Here is a 13,566-nt window from a genome sequence, read left to right as displayed (position 1 = left end):
AAGGGTAATAGCTGACTAATCTGTATGGGGAGAGCTGATGGACAACTTCCAGTGAGTGTGATCTTCAGTAAAACTCATTTTCATCCTTAACATTTTTTTAATCATTTCAGTATGGTGTCTGTACATCGTAAATCACTGTGGCATATGTACTACCCTGTTTTCTTGCAGACATAGGAGCTTCAAATTTTTACTCTCTACCCTCCCACATTCCAGTGCAATTCCTTTCCTTAATGAGCATGCACACAAAACGACCTCCGTGTTCCCTTCTGCAAAATTGTGCACTGTTTCCCTGAATTCTGGAGCTCACATTTTCATGATAAAAGGTGCAATTATCTTCCTGTGCAGCAACATTTGCAAAAAGACTGGCTTTGCCAACACATTTTCAGCCTCTCATTAGGTTGACAAGAATTTGGTCAGCCTGGTAAGAAATCAGCAAATTCATTTTAGTTAAGCACCCCTTTACATTAGTCTTTTTAAAGAGCCTTCTGAATGCAAAGGCAGACACTAGTGCGCACTCTACCCTTCCCTGAGCATTACAAACTGGTTATTAATGAGGCAGGTAGGTTCTGATTTTATGCAATCGATCATGAAAATGTGTTAACAACTGTAACCTAAAATTAGCACCTTTCGTAACTATAACATCATTCCCAAACTTTCCTCAATTGCATGCTGTTCCTTAACACTTACAGTTCATTCTTTGTCATTCAGGAGTCTCAGAAAACTGAGCAGTGTACTAAAGTGCACTGGCAAGGCAGAAACTGGATCTATGTAATTCTTAAACACTACTCACAGATCTTTTCACCCCCACAGTAGATGAAATTCAGTCAACACAAAACTTCACTGACATTCTTTGATGATGCCTTTGATTTGTGGTAGTGGTAAAACTGCTTGGCCCAGTAACCTACAATTATGACATTTAAGTGATAAAACCCACACAAATCCACACCTCCACTAACAATGCAGTTTCATTATTTTAATGTTGGGGAATTACTTGCATTTTACTTTTAGCACAGGTTCTGATTTAATTCCCAGTTAAGTCAATGAGAGCCTGCAGAATCTTTTGGTTTGCTTCGGTGATAGGGGATAAGCCCAGCAGTCAAGGTTTATTCTCCAAATATTGGCATAAGTGCTCCACTTATCAGGAAGCTGGTATTGTTAGCTCAAAGGCAATAAAATCTTCGCATCCAAATATAGGCTTTTGTGAGATCTCACTTCACAGGCGGGTTTATAAATTGATAATACAATCTTGAATTTCTCCTTAAACTTTGGTTAATTGAAGCATTTGGGAAGTGTGGATCTTTCCAAAACCACTCCTTGAAGAACAATACTGAAATTATGTTGCCTACTCAGGAACTTCAATGTCAGTGAACCTTGACTTTCCAATCATCGTAAACAGTCTTTAAATTGAGACTATTATAAAACTGGAATCTAGTTTTATTTTTGTTTGGATAAAGCAACTCAAGACACAGGACATGGACAGACCTAACCAGATATGAGGCAGATCTGTACTAAACCTGCAAACTTCACTTTCTGCTCCTTCCTAAACTTCTTCCCTAGTGAAGACAATTTAGCAGTGGGCTTTATAAAAAATTCCACAAATCTTTATGTGTTGAGGGCATGTCCTCAAATATACTGAAATTCTTGAAAAGACTCATAGGCTTCAATGGACTTGTAATCAAGCTCTGAATGTGAGAGGTGAGAGATTTCCTGATTTTATGTTCTAGATATGATCAATAGTGATGGAAGCACCCAGCCCTGTGAAATGCTGTCTAAAACTTTATAGTATGCTGTTGTACATGGCTTGATAGTGGTACAGATGTGACAGCCTGGGAACCCCTATGTTATAGAATAGGGTAACTCCCAACTGAACTGCTTTCTGAAAGAAGAAACTTTTCTTTTAATGAATTAATTGGCAGCAGATGCTGGGAAGGATGCGTTTCTTTTTTTTATTTCAACAGTGCTTCAGGTGTAGAATAATACATGTAAAGCATGATAGACCTCTAAATATATGTATAAAAGACGTATAACCAGGATTGCTTTTTAGAAATTACAAAGAACTAGCAGGCAACCAGTAGCATAATCTTCAGTTTAAATAATGCATTACTTTTGAGAATAACTTTTAAGCCATAACATAGTTTCTGAAATCCTACAACAGAAGTTGGACAAACAGAAACAGCTTCTGCAAAGTTTATGTATTGCACTCCACTTGCCAAAAATGTGTTCTAAATCAGGAATTGGTGTGAACTAAACCAAAGTCCATCTAAGTAGTATTTTACTAAAGCTGCTAGTAGACAAGACTGTAAAATGCCCTTCTTCCCCATCTGTGTGCTTAACATGTGATAGGCCTATCACCTGGCAGAAACTATCCAGGAGTCTTTTGGCTCAGGCTCCAGATTAACACAGATCTTGGCTGCGCAGATTCCTGTGGGAGATGAAGGGCTTACACAAATGACTATTTCACGGCCACACCAATATGTCGTTGCATTTCCAACCCGTCTGACTGCCAGAAGATGCACTAGCTGTACAAAACTGGGGATTTCCCACGACACCCATCTCCATGTGGCTTGACTTCTGCATCCTCCTGAGAGCTACATCCCAGAACTCCAGGGATGATGATGTTTCCTGCAAGACTGAAGGGAAGCAATTAGCACTGCCTGTTCAGTCTTGTGCTACGTTTGCCAAGCTAATACTTGGAGTTGCACCTTTCTCAAAGTGCTTAGTCGAACAGAGTTTGGTGAACTGGAGAAACTTCCCCACCCATGCAAGAAAACTGGGCAATTGGATCTTGACAATACTTAGTGTTGAGCGCTCTGACCACATGAAATGGCAATCTGGTCTTTCATCTTTACCAGTAGAGTTTTCTGACACTAATCTCAGGTGCATAGCGATGAACCAGCAGACCTACTGGAGACACAAGGGACTGCAGCTGCTAAAAGCATACATCCCAACCGTAATCACAAACTGTTTCAATAAATAGAGCATGAAAGTCACACATGGCTTTTATGGGCCAGGTGTTCTGGAGGCTATTTTTGAGTGGCATTGAATCCTGATAACATATTTAGCCAGTTTGTTAAATGTTCACAAAGCGCTTGTGCTATATGCCAAAAATAAATCTGCAGTGACCTGATCCATCAGACTTTGTGCCTCCTGTCATGGAGGAGTGGGGATGTGAGGATGCTCCTATCTAGAGACCCAAATCAGCAGAGCTGAATTAAGGTTGTTTGTACATTTAGAGACGGATGCAACCTGGCCACTTCCTGCAGGTTCATTTCACCCGTGTCAGGGGCACACAGAGGTTCCACAGCATGCTTTCATAGCTACACCAACACCTAAGACAGCTGTGGCTGCCGCAGCTGATCCCTCCACCTTCCCTCCCCTCAGGTTCATGCCTAAGCCCAGCTGCCACAGCGAACCTTTCATCCCTTCCCTGCTGCAAGGACACAGATGGACAAGCAACAGTAGTACCACGGGACGTTCTCCCCTTCTACAAGGAAGGCTAAAAATGAAGCCCCTGAATTATGCTTCTGACCACACCTGCCCGCAGACCCCTAGCAATCCCGTCCTCGGACGCTGCTGCCCTCCCCAGCCTGCCCCGGGAGCCCCGCCGCCAGCATCAACAGCCCCCCGACCCGTCTCCGATGGAGCCTTCCCTCAGCCCCGCCGCCATTTTGAGCGCGGAGCTGAACGGCCCGAAGGTGACAGAGGGCCTCGGGGCAAGGACGACCCTTGTCTCCCACACCTCCGGCTAGGGAGGAAGACTGTGGCTTCCTGCCCAAGCCAGTGAGGCTGTGATAGAGCGGCCCCCACTCCGGGAGCTGCTCCAGAGGCGGCCCCACCAGGATAACACCAAGCTCCCCGAGGCTCCCGCCGTACTGACAGACACCCCCCCCCCCCGCCCCGCCATCGGGCCCTGCGCACGCGCACAGCTGCCGCTCGCGCCACACCCCGGCCGCCACCCGTGTCACCCAGGAGAAGGGGCGGGGGGGCACAGTGGGACTTTGCCCTGGGAGAGCCGGTGTCGTCACACGGGCGACGGCCAATGAACGAGCGCGATTAAAATAGCACACTATAAATAGCAGCCCGCGGGCAGCGGTTGGTGCCGCGCGGGTGCAGGTGCGGTGGAGGGTGGCGGGTGGCGGAGTGCCGGCCGCTCCCGGCCGCCTGCTCCAGTCACTCCGCTCGTGTTCCCTGTCACGGCTCCCTACCGCCGTCCCGGCCGGGGTGCTGGCCCACGCCCCGAGGAGCCGGCTGGGCGCCGCCGGGGCGGCTGGTGGACGGGGGTGTGTCCCCCTCCCGCGGGAGAGGCCCCGGGACAGGGTGTGACAGCCTGGGGGCCTTGGTGCCTGGCCTCAGTCACCTCATATCCCCTCAAGGACTCGGTGACTCTTCTTGCTGGTTTTAGTTCATCTCTTCCTTTCAAGTGTGCCCTCCTTTCTCTGAGGGAGCTGAGGGTAGCCAGTGCCGTGCCATCATGGAAAAAACACTGTTCCTGGCAGTAATTTCTTGTGCATGCTCTTAAAACAGCATCTGTTTAAGATTTGAGACTGGCTGTTACCAGTGAAGGAAGTGGAGTGATAGAGCTTATCGTGTTGGCCTGTATTCTTCCATCTCTCCTCCATTAGTGTGACCTCTGCTGCAACAGAAAATGGTTTCAGAGGCATTATAGGGCCAAGCCCTTTCTGGATAAGCCCCTGCCATGCTTGCAGCTTTACTGCTCAGGCATCCCAATCCTATACAGATATGCACAATGAATACGTAAACTTAAGAGTATCCACCAATGGAGAAGCATAAGGTGAGGTTTTCTTTTTTATCCCCTTTCCATCTGGGAAAGATGGGGATGCATCATATGGAGGCGAGTTGAGGAGAACTGTAGTAAACCAAACATGACTGATAATGGAAGCAAATGGTCTTCTATTTTGAAGATTTTTGCTTTATTTTTAATATATGATCAGGAAAATGTTAAAAATATGCTGAGTTCCTGACTATACTTAAGACTGCAAGTGCTAGAAGTGCAGTGGATCACTTAGAAGATGTGTTCCTACTTGCTTAAACTACACTGGTTTTGTGGAAATGCCCATAGCATACCTTTCCTTGGTCTGCCCTGTGCAATTATGTTACACATTCTCAGCTTACTATTTGCATATACTGCATTGCTACTCTTGTATCAGATAAGGAATCTGCTGTAGGATCACCAAATTTTTTGGGTTTTGGGGTTTTTTTGGGTGGTTTGTTTTTGCTTTTTTTGTTGTTTTCGTGAAACAGTGGTAAGATAATAAAGAATATGCATTTGCTCTTTGGGAAGATATCATGCAGTGTATTTTATATAATTTCATATATATACACACACACTTTCATCTAACAGAATTTTCTAAATATGAAGTTTATTCTCTATTTTTTGTAAAGTTGCCACTGGATTCAAGGAGAAGTATTTATTGAAATGCTTAACATAGCAGCTGCGGGGGGAAGAGGGATCATCAAATGAAATTATGAGGTGGCAGGTCCAGAAGAAGGTACCTCTTCAAACAACACACAATTAAAATCTTGGAACTCATTGCTGCAGGATGTCAGAAGTTCAAAAAGCAATTAGGCATGGTCACGGAAGAAAAATCCATGCAGGGATCTTCAACACAAACACCCTGATTCAGGAACTCTTTGAGGTGCAAATCCGCATCCTGCGGAAGCATTTTGGGGAGCAGCCTCCCCTGTCCTCACACTGTCATTAGGCAATTCCTGTTGGCTGCTCTAGGAGATAGAGGCCTGGCCTGGACTAGAAATGCTGCTGTTCTGACCCAGCATGGTCATCTCTATGTGCGACTGTCATCTCATTCAACATGGTTTTTTTTTCACAGTCTTTAATCAATCATAAACAACAATTCTTGCAATGAACTTCTGTGATGCTTAAATGCTGTTTCCTTATGCTCCGCACATCTCTCTTCTTTCTTGCCTGTTGCTTTGTCTGGGGGATGGAAGGTTGCTTTGCTATGTATTTGTGTAATGCTGTGTTATCAAGCTGAGCACTGGTCCGTGCCTGTATTTCCCAGATAATTATTTTATACAAATAAATATTAATAATCTGTATCTCTGAAGATGGCCACAAGCCAAAAAGTTTGCTGCTTTTTTAAACATCCTAAGTAAGAAACTGTGGAGCTGTGGTCCTCATTTGCTGGCAGAATTAGCCAGATGGGCCATTTGAGAAAGCGATTAAAATACCAGCAATACCTGCCTAAAGAGTTACAAATTCCGTGATCTGGATCTGCAAGAGTTTCTATTTATTATCTAAAAGCACGGGACCAGACCTCACAAACCCGCTGACGCTGAAGGGCAAGCTGAAGGGCAAGACGTCAGCATGCAGAACGGGTGTGCCAGCCCCCACCTCTGCCCTGAGCTGCCCATGACGTGCTTGTGGTCATCCCTTAGGCTGGCGCCACGCCTTCCCCCGGTGAAGCCTGGCACTTGCTGTGGGCCCACCGAGGGTCTGTGCACGCCAGAGGTGTTCTCCGGCTTCACGTCTGCGTGTGGCAGTGCCTTCGGCAGAAAGGACGGGATGTCTCCGAGGGAGTGTGAAGAGCCTCATGAGGGATTGAGCAGGCACCTGCTGACAGCAGGCTCGGAAATTGGAAATGGGGTCAGCTGGTCTTGGTCCTCGTATTTTTCCTTATAGCAGGGAGATACGGTTGCTTTGTGTGACACAGGTAGCTCCTGTTCCAGCCTTGCTGCCAGATCCCGATGGATTGATGTACACATTTTCCATTGAAGAGTCAGTTGTCCATATTCATGTTTCCTCTCCAAAGGTAAGCCTAATTTTAGTGGTCAGGAATGGAAGCGCCCTGAGATCATAGAGGGAACAGAAGCGTCATCATCCCATTGTATTGAACAATACTCAGTGCAGATCTGAAAAAGCCCCGATTCCTTTCCGGCCACTATAGGTTGTCATGCTCATTTAAAACACAGTGGAAATCCAGTGTGTCAGTCCTAGGGCAGGAGGGATGATCCAGGGAGAAGACCCTAAGGAGAAGTGAAGAGAGGAAGGGCACGTGATTCTTCTGAGGAGTATCCTTGCCACATGGATAGGATTTTATACCAGTGTATAGCTCTTGGCTCGGAGGCACAACATCCCACATATCTGAGGATCCAGCTCAGGAGGGATGTGGGTTACCCAGTAAAAGCCAAATGATAAACTTGTTCTTCCTGTTTGTCTCACCCGTGTTCCTGTTGCTCTGCTGATTTTGTAGGGGATCGGAGAGAGACTGCATACATACAGAACGAGAGACAGCACCTGCTTATAGAGGTTGACAATGGAAGCCAGTCCTGCCACAAAGTCACATTTCTTCTGTGCAACTGCCATTTGTGTGGCCAATAACCATGCAGACCGTGGCTTTAGCACCCCTTTCAGAGGTAACAGTTTCATATGGATGAGCAGTTCTTCAACAGCTGCTTAACCATGCTACTGCACCTCTGATTCAGATGCTTTGTATAACACTTTTCTCCAGGAGTGAGTTAGCATATAGTGTAAATAAAGACAATAAACCTGAATTTATTATTTAGTTGAGGGCAGAGGCCTGGGGGGAATGGGGGAGGTCATTGAGATCGGTCCCACAGGACCGGCAGCAGGGATTGGGCTTTGGTCCAGAAAGGGCTGCAGAATGGTTATTCCACCTGCCCCCCACTCAACGTACGTTTGTACCATGTTGGCTGCACACCCATAGCCACCTACTGTACTTCCCGGTTAACAAATCTCAGACTGTTAGTAGATGTCCAAAATTAACAAGTATGAGGTCCCATAGGAAGAGAGGAGAGGTCGGGAGCACTGGCACAGTGACCTTGCGGTTGGGGGGTTTTCCAGTCTCAAGTCCCACACTGCTGCGGCACCTTTTAAGCTCACAGAGGAACAGGGAAAAGCTGTTCTGACTCCTGTGAGTTTCAGCTCCTGAACAAAGCCTGACTTTGGTACCCTCTTCATTTTCCTTTCGCTCATCCCGGCCATTCCCATGGGCACTGCTTCAGCCCTGTGCCACCCCTCAGTGTGGCTGGGGAGCTCCTGCAGCCCAGGCATGGGGTGTAGGTGTATTCCCATGGAGCAGTTCATCTGCCCGACTTTGATGGGAACCCAAGTCATCAGTGGCTGGGGATGGATGCGAGATTTTGTGGCTCAATGCCATTTGGAGGGCAGCAACCTTTTCTTGGAGTAGGGTAGTACCTGAGAGTCTTGGGAAGAGAAAAACTTTTGTAAGTTCTCTAAAGGGACAGAGGTGATAATCTGCCACACAGAGATAAGGAGGGAAACATAGAAAGAAAATAAAAATTGTAAATTTATCTATTTTTTTTCCAAGAGAAAGACTTGTCTTTATTGGCTTGTATATCTTCAGACAGTGCTGATTTACAGACACATACATAACTTTCTCCATGAATCTGTCTTTTTTCACTAACCAGAACTCAACAGTTCCTAACATTTAGGCAGTTATATACATCAAAATACATTAATTTAGATTTGTAATTTTTATACTTTAATGAATGACATTTTTGCTCTTCATTTGGTGTATCAAGCTACTGTTGGAGGGACATTGCAATTAAATTCAAAATTTGGAAAACCACAATTTTTAAATTGTTTGTTGGAAATAATCTGGGTGTGTTTACTGAAGCATATACTGAATCAAGATTTATTAAACAGAGGTAATACTAACTGGATTTGTGAATTCCAGTGTTAGTGAACTGATTGATTGCAATGACCATGTCCTTAAGATTTTTTAAATGAGTAGATTTTTATGCCTGCCTGGAACAGATAACTATGTTTCTCAGCTATTTCACTCACAGTCACCCAGCATCGCATGTAACCTCAGTGGAAAAGACAAGCTTTGGGGAAGCCCAGCAGTAGGGTCAGTGCCAGCTTGCTCTGGCTCTGCCTGCAACCCTCTGCCACAACCCCACCACTGTCCCCAACAAGCCCCTGTAGCGCTGCGGGCCCCGGTTGCTCCCTGGAGTAACCTCGCTTCTCCCACCAGCCTCAAGACATTCACTTGCCGCTACTACACAGCAGAGACCCAAGGATCAGCTGTACTTCTGTCAGGTGCACAGCTCTTCTGCCTCTCATCACCAACCAGCTCTCTCCCCATGTGTCAGTTTGTCCTCACTGCATGTTTCTAACGCCGCTTTGTGCGAATGTTTTAGTGCAAATGGAAGGAAATGCAGCAGAACCTGCTCAACCACTGATCTGTCTATGAGCAAGATGCACTCTCTGGATCAGTGCAGTGCAATTTTTATTGGCATAGGAACAAGACAGGCTCCTGAGTAAATTCTGTTGTTATTGCTATCTTTAAGTTAGGGTGAACTTAAATAATTTCCACAGAGGAATGTGACTGTCAGGCTGACTGCAGAGCACAGTAATGTCCTTCCACCAGCAAAGAGTCACTTGCGAAAGGTGGCTCAGGGATGGCCATTATAATGTTTTTCTTTTAAACTCGGGTACACCTTATCCATGTGAAGAAATATTTTTCATCAAATAAGCATTCCTGGTGCACATACTGCTGTTATCATTAAACAAATACTATGTTTAGGGGGATGGAAACAGGTTTATGAGTTTTTTTACCAAACACAGCCATTAGCTGTTGACAAAAGAACACAGATTGCACCATGCTTCAGGCCTAAAAGAATTGGTTCCCCTATTTTAATACATTCCGCAAATTTACTGTAAGATAATTTTCAGAGTGTAGTATTATCTTCATGCCACATTTGTTTTCTTAAGCACAGACTTTGAAGTATAGATATGATTTACAGGCTTGGATTGTATTTGTAAATTCTAATGAAGTACAAATGGCACTCTGTCATATGAATGATGCTGCAGGAAAAATATCTAAATGTAAGTTGTCACATAACTTCCTGTGAGTACCCCCTACCTGCATTGTAGCAGGCGGAGGGTGAAATCCCAAGCAGCATTAGCTGAAACACCTTAGGCTGACCTTATAGTCTCTTGAAAATTTTACACCAAAACAAATAATCAAACTGTTTGCATTCTACTTTAAAAAAAATGTTGCTGTTATAAAATCAAGAGCATGTCTTTCTAGCTATGACTAAACCTGCTTTCTTTACTATAGTTGTGCGTAGTTCACATCACTTCAGGTAAGTGAGGACAGGGACTTCCTGAACAGGACTTTTAGTGTTATGTGAAAGTCAGATATGATGTACGAGCTTTCAAATTTCTCTTAAACATGGTCTTGGCCTTTCATAAGCCAATATTCCTGAATTATTGCAATGGATACAATTCATTAATTTTTCTTATAGCAATTTAAGAACAAAAATAATGTCACAGACAATTTTGATACAGTAATTCAACACTCTCTAACTAAATTTTCCAGCTAATAAAGCACAAAGCAGAAGCGGCAGAAATGAAAGTCTTTCAGCTGACCACTTTCCCCTTGGACAATTTCTGAAACAAATATTCAAGTCAGCATTTGGTTGCTTGAATCTTTTCATAAAAATCCACAGCAATCCTCTTAGTGATGCTCAATCTCTTGTAAAAATACAAGACATCCAGTAATGAGTAATCCCTAAAACTGACATTTAATATTCCACGAATGATACTAAAACATTTACAGTTCTCACAAGCCACATCTTAATGTCCTTTTTATTTATTTTGATCCAGATAAAGTTAGCCATAATAAGGCTGATTTATATGACGTCATGACGGGAGTCTCCATCATCGTGGAAACAAAACTAATGTGAAATCTCGGTCCCATTGACTTCAATACCTAACCCAAATTTTCACTGCTAGCCTTTGACTCCACTCTTGCGTGTCATCAAAAGAAACTGAGCAATTGTTCTCAAATACTAACAGGCAGGTGTAGTGAGCATGGGTTATTTTCATTTCAGGTGGATGACATATATTTGGATACTTTTAGGAATGAATGATAAATGAAAAATATAGCACAGTATGTTGAATTACTGCGACTTAACAAACAGAGTTTGCAGAGAAATATTTTATCTTTAGACAGTGTCCCTGGTCTACTAGCCTAATTTTGATCTCAAACCATCTGACTACAGACACTCAGTTTTAACATATTCATATTACATCAAAGCACTGAGTGGATTTGTTGGTGGTTACATCTCATTACTTCTGATTTTCAGCTACCTTACAGAGGGAGGTAAATACCTGACACCGTCCAGGGGAGCTTTTCCATGTAAGCAATAGCTGCCCTGATTATCACTGGATGCCCTAGCCCAGGATGGAGGGAAGGCAGGGTCTGCCTGTGAAGCCCCACGTACAAGTGGTCCAGCGAAAAGTCTGGACGTCCCTTTTGAGGGTGTGAGATGTGGAGCAGGCACTTGTCTCTTTGGGTCATTCCTGACATCCCACCCTCAGACTGGGGTCTGGCCTGCTGGGTTAGCACATGTAGCAGATAACACTCTGAACCTGAAGAACTTTGGAAGCAGCAGTCTTCGCTCCCTTGCCTGCTGAGATGCCCATGCAAGGCTCTGTTGGGGCAGAAGAGGCAAATGTGCCGACAGCTTCCCTGTTAGTCACTTCCCAGCGCCCTGCTGGCCCCAGGCCCATCCTGGCCGGGTCTGTCCCCTCCACCTGCCCTGGGCAAGGGGGTGAGGGTGGCTGCTGGCATCCCCGCTCTATCAGCTACATCAAGCCCCATGACAGTCTCTATAGGATGAGCCTAATCCTGTTTGCCGCTACAACCATTTTGATATAAGTCAGAAGGCAGAATTTTATTACCATTGCAGTTTTCAGGGTTTTGATTTTGACCTGAAGCTATGGAAAGTGTGGTTTTTTGGTACCTCGCCAGGTTGGATCAGTAAGCCTGACACTGGTCTCCCGGTCACTCCCACGGCTGTATGTTTAGGGAAGCCCGGTCCCTAAGCCTATCTGCATCCAACCTAGGGAGATTCCAGCAAAAATATTGCACAACCCCAAATGCATGATAAGCAGGAACAATGCTAGGAAGGGCTTTGCACTGAATAAGCTCTGCATGACAAATGCTGAATGAATGCCTGCAAGGTCAACCACCCGTGGCCATGGTGCAAACTGTGGACAATAGGTGGGTGTGCAAAGCCTGCCTTTGAGGGAAGACTTTAACGGCAGGTAAATGTGTTTTGCTTTAGTGTTATCAGTGACATCTGGTGGTCATATGCAGTAAATTCAGTTTAAATCTTTTTAAAGGCTACCTACAACTTTAAATGGCTAACCCAAATTGAAGTATTTTACAAAATTGTATTTCCCCAAGTACATTTCTGTCTGAAAAAAACCCATACAATGACCGTGCACCGTGCCAGGAACAGGGACTAACCCAGAGACTGCCTGTACGCGGCATGGTATTTGGTGGTGGTGGGAAACACTGGAACCAGGGAAGCCACCAAAGTATTTTGTGTGTCTGAAAAGCAGTTGATGGACACCTGTTCTTTATTACTGTCAGCTACGTATAGCCTTCGTAAGTTTTCCAAACCTCATAGCCCTTCCAAATCAATGAACATGGCAACAATTCAACTCCCAATTTGAAATACACAATTTGAATAATAAGTATGACAAATTAAAAAGACCACCGGTGAAGGTGGAGGGGTTTAATACGGAGAACAGAACAATACAGAGGTGTTGCAAAAAGCTCCACTGGTAATCGATGGGTTGGGTTTTGCACAAAAAGAAGGAATTGTCATCAACAGGAGTGAGCAGCAGTGGGCTACTATGGTTGGTGCTGGAGCACTTGTATACTGTGGAGAGGCTGAGGGACTGGGGCTTCTTCAGCCTGGGGCAGAGATAGCTTTGGTGGAGCCTGAGAGCAGCCCCCCAGCACCTGTGGGAGGGTCAGCAAGATGACAGAGCTGGGCTCTTCCCAGCAGTGCGTAGCAGGATGATGAGAAATAATGGGCTGGAGTTCAAACAAGAGAGGTTCAGCTTGGGGTTAAGGAATCCCTTTCTCACCTTGAGGTCAGTCAGGTGGTGGATTAGGACACCCAGAGAAGCTGTGTAGTCTCTGTCCTTGGAGGTTTTCAAGACCTGACTGGATAAAGCCCTGAGCTAAGTGATGAGTGGGCTGGAGTGAGACACCACACACCATGCCACAGCCACTGTGGGGGCTGCCAGGGAGAAGCAGAACACTCACCTGGACCCTACTTCTGTGTTCCCAACCCCGTCTTGGGCTGGATGCTGTTTCTACAGGGGAGAGCATTTCTTAACATTGTAGCCTTAACTGAAAGCAGCAGAACCAGAGGACATGGAGAAGTACCTTCCTTAATTTTGCATGTAACCTCACAGCATACATTAGAGACAGTTTTGTTTTAATACCTTCTGTGAGGAGAAGGTCCCTTCTGGTTTTGCCCCAGTTTTGCATCAGAAACTTGTTTCATATAGGAGACATGTTTTGATAGTACTTGAGGACCTGCACCTCTCTTTTTCCTACTTGCATGGCCACAGGTCCTCCTCTTTCTTCTTGGGTGAAGAACGGGGAACATTGTCAGTCCAGAAAAACACCTTTCTGACTCTCTATGTGCACCTCTCTCGCTGCTCTTCTGAATGCAGCTCCAGAAAGCAAAAGCTGCAGGACTTCATTGTGATTTTTAAACCTAACAATT

This window comes from Grus americana, chromosome 3, assembly GCF_028858705.1.
Source record: "Grus americana isolate bGruAme1 chromosome 3, bGruAme1.mat, whole genome shotgun sequence".
NCBI classification, from domain to species: Eukaryota; Metazoa; Chordata; class Aves; order Gruiformes; family Gruidae; genus Grus; species Grus americana.
Note: the sequence above shows the minus strand (reverse complement) of the source record.